The sequence below is a fragment of the Palaemon carinicauda genome, unplaced genomic scaffold, assembly GCF_036898095.1.
Source record: "Palaemon carinicauda isolate YSFRI2023 unplaced genomic scaffold, ASM3689809v2 scaffold242, whole genome shotgun sequence".
Lineage (NCBI taxonomy): Eukaryota > Metazoa > Arthropoda > Malacostraca > Decapoda > Palaemonidae > Palaemon > Palaemon carinicauda.
In genome coordinates this window covers 7943-11913 of record NW_027170053.1, presented here as the reverse complement: position 1 = coordinate 11913, position 3971 = coordinate 7943, and positions in this window count along the sequence as shown.

Sequence of the window (3971 nt, the reverse complement as noted above, 5' to 3'; positions counted from 1 at the left end):
AAGAGAAAGATTAAAAAGGTTATGGAATTAGGGGATTGTAGTGGTTGAGCCCTCACCCACTACTGCACTTGCTGCTACGAATGGTCCCAGAGTGTAGCAGTCCTCGTAAAGAGACTGGACATCCTTAAGATAAAAAGACGCGAACACTGACTTGCTTCTCCAATAGGTTGCGTCCATTATACTTCGCAGAGATCTATTTTGTTTAAAGGCCACTGAAGTTGCGACAGCTCTAACTTCATGTGTCCTTACCTTCAGCAAAGCTTGGTCTTCCTCACTCAGATGTGAATGAGCTTCTCGTATTAACAGCCTGATAAAATAGGATAAAGCATTCTTTGACATAGGCAAAGATGGTTTCTTAACTGAACACCATAAAGCTTCTGACTGTCCTCGTAAAGGTTTAGTTCGTCTTAAATAGAACTTAAGAGCTCTCACAGGGCATAAGACTCTTTCTAGTTCATTCCCAACCATATTTGATAGGCTTGGAATATCGAACGATTTCCGCCAAGGACGAGAAGGTAGCTCGTTTTTGGCTAGAAAACCAAGTTGTAGAGAACATGTAGCCGTTTCAGATGAAAATCCGATGTTCCTGCTGAAGGCGTGAATCTCACTGACTCTTTTAGCTGTGGCTAAGCAAACCAGGAAAAGAGTCTTTAAGGTGAGATCTTTAAAGGAGGCTGATTGTAGCGGCTCGAACCTTTCTGACATGAGGAATCTTAGTACCACGTCTAAATTCCAACCAGGTGTAGCCAAACGACGCTCCTTCGTGGTCTCAAAAGACTTAAGGAGGTCCTGTAGATCTTTATTGTTGGAAAGATCCAAGCCTCTGTGACGGAAGACTGATGCCAACATGCTTCTGTAACCCTTGATAGTGGGAGCTGAAAGAGATCGTTCTTTCCTCAGGTATAAAAGGAAGTCTTCTATTTGAGTTACAGAGGTACTGGTCGAGGATACAGATACTGACTTGCACCAGTTTCGGAAGACTTCCCACTTCGATTGGTAGACTCTAAGGGTGGATGTCCTCCTTGCTCTAGCAATCGCCCTGGCTGCCTCCTTCGAAAAGCCTCTAGCTCTCGAGTCTTTCGATAGTCTGAAGGCAGTCAGACGAAGAGCGTGGAGGCCTTGGTGTACCTTCTTTACGTGTGGCTGACGTAGAAGGTCCACCCTTAGAGGAAGAGTTCTGGGAACGTCCACTAGCCATCGAAGTACCTCGGTGAACCATTCTCTCGCGGGCCAGAGGGGAGCAACTAAAGTCAACCTTGTCCCTTCGTGAGAGGCGAACTTCTGCAGTACCTTGTTGACAATCTTGAACGGGGGGAATGCATATAGGTCTAGATGTGACCAATCTAGGAGAAAGGCATCTATATGAACTGCTGCTGGGTCCGGGATTGGTGAGCAATATATTGGGAGCCTCTTGGTCATCGAGGTTGCGAAGAGATCTATGGTTGGCTGGCCCCATGTGGCCCAAAGTCTCTTGCACACATCCTTGTGTAGGGTCCATTCTGTTGGAATGATTTGTCCCTTCCGACTGAGGCAATCTGCCATGACATTCAAGTAGCCTTGGATGAACCTCGTTACTAGCGAAATGTTTTGACCTTTTGACCAGGTGAGGAGGTCCCTTGCGATCTCGTACAATGTCATAGAGTGGGTCCCTCCTTGCTTGGAGATGTACGCCAAAGCCGTGGTGTTGTCCGAGTTCACCTCCACCACTTTGCCTTGAAGGAGAGACTTGAAGCTTTTCAAGGCCAGATGAACTGCCAGTAGCTCCTTGCAGTTGATATGCATTTTCCTTTGACTCAAGTTCCAAGTTCCCGAGCATTCCCGACCGTCTAATGTCGCGCCCCAGCCTGTGTCCGATGCGTCCGAGAAGAGAACGTGGTTGGGAGTCTGAACAGCCAGGGGCAGACCCTCTCTGAGGCTGATACTGTCCTTCCACCAAGTTAGACAAGACTTCATCTTCTCGGAAATGGGGATCGAGACCGCTTCTAGCGTCTTGTCCTTTTTCCAGTAAACAGCTAGGTGATATTGAAGAGGACGGAGGTGTAGTCTTCCTAACGATACGAACTGTTCCAGGGATGATAGTGTCCCTATCAGACTCATCCACTGCCTGACTGAACATCGTTCCTTCTTCAGCATGTTCTGGATGCATAACTGGGCTTGGCTTGTTCTGGGGGCCGACGGAAAAGCCCGAAAAGCTAGACTGTGAATCTCCATCCCTAAATACACAATAGTTTGGGATGGGACCACTTGAGACTTTTCCAAATTGACAAGGAGACCCAATTCCTTGGTCAGATTTAGAGTCCACTTTAGATCCTTCAGACAGCGACGACTGGAAGAAGCTCTTAGAAGCCAGTCGTCCAAATAGAGGGAGTCTCGGATGTCCGCTAAATGAAGGAATTTGGCTACATTCCTCATCAGCCTCGTAAACACAAGAGGAGCTGTGCTTAGGCCAAAGCACAGGGCTTGAAACTGGTAGACAACCTTTTCGTAAACAAATCTCAGAAAAGGTTGGGAGTCTGGGTGGATGGGGACGTGGAAGTATGCGTCCCTTAGGTCTAAAGAGACCATCCAGTCTTCCCTTCTGACCGCTGCTAGAACGGACTTTGTGGTCTCCATGGAGAACGTCTGCTTTGTGACAAAGACATTCAGCGCACTGACGTCTAGCACCGGCCTCCACCCTCCTGTCTTCTTTGCCACTAAGAAGAGACGGTTGTAGAAGCCCGGGGTTTGATGGTCCAGGACTTTGACTACCGCTCCCTTTTCTAGTAAGAGAGACACTTCCTGTTTCAATGCTTGTCTCTTGTCTTCCTCTCTGTACCTGGGAGAGAGATCGATGGGAGACGTTGCTAGAGGGGGTTTTCGTACAAACGGGATCTTGTACCCCTCTCTGAGCAACTTCACAGATTGTGCATCTGCGCCTCTCTTCTCCCAAGTCTGCCAGAAGTTCTTGAGTCTGGCTCCCACTGCTGTCTGAAGAAGCTGGCAGTCAGACTCTGCCTTTAAAGGACTTGGTTCCTTTCTTCTTACCACGTCTCCCTTCGGCACGAGCACCTCCTCTGCTGGAGGCTCTGCCACGAAAGGGCAGAATAAATCGGGACGCTGGAGTGTCCATCCTTGGTCTAGCTGACAAGGTAGGCAAAGGGGTGGTTTTGCGAGCGGAGGACGCAACCAGATCATGAGTGTCCTTCTGTATCAAAGAAGCAGCAATCTCCTTAATCAAGTCCTCTGGAAAGAGGCACTTAGAAAGAGGAGCAAACAGAAGTTCGGATCTTTGGCAAGGTGTCACTCCAGCTGACAGGAAAGAGCAAAGGTTCTCACGCTTCTTGAGGACTCCGGACACGAACGATGCAGCAAGCTCATTAGAACCGTCACGTACGGCCTTGTCCATGCAGGACATGATGAGCAAGGAAGTCTCCTTCTCTGTCGGAGAGATCTTCCTGCTAAGAGCTCCCAGACACCAGTCTAAAAAGTTGAAGACCTCAAAGGCTCTAAATATCCCTTTCAAAAGGTGGTCTAGGTCCGAAGATGACCAACATATTTTTGAGCGTCTCATGGCTAGCCTGCGGGGAGAGTCTACAAGACTTGAGAAGTCGCCCTGGGCAGAGGCAGGAACTCCCAAGCCGAGAACTTCTCCCGTGGCATACCAGACGCTCGATCTAGAAGAGAGTCTAGCAGGGGGAAACGTAAAGGCTGTTTTGTCTAGACTATTTTTGGACTGCATCCAATCTATCAGTCGTAAAGCTCTCTTGGACGAGCGTGCGAGGACGAGTCTAGTAAAGGCAGGCGAGGATGACGGCATACCTAAAACAAACTCTGACGGAGGAGAGCGCGGAGCCACAGACACAAACTGGTCCGGAAACATCTCTTTGAACAGAGCTAAAACCTTCCTAAAGTCCAAAGAGGGTTGCGTGGACTTAGGCTCGTCAAGATCCGAATGTGGTTCATCAACGTGTGCAGCACCATCGTCATCAGAA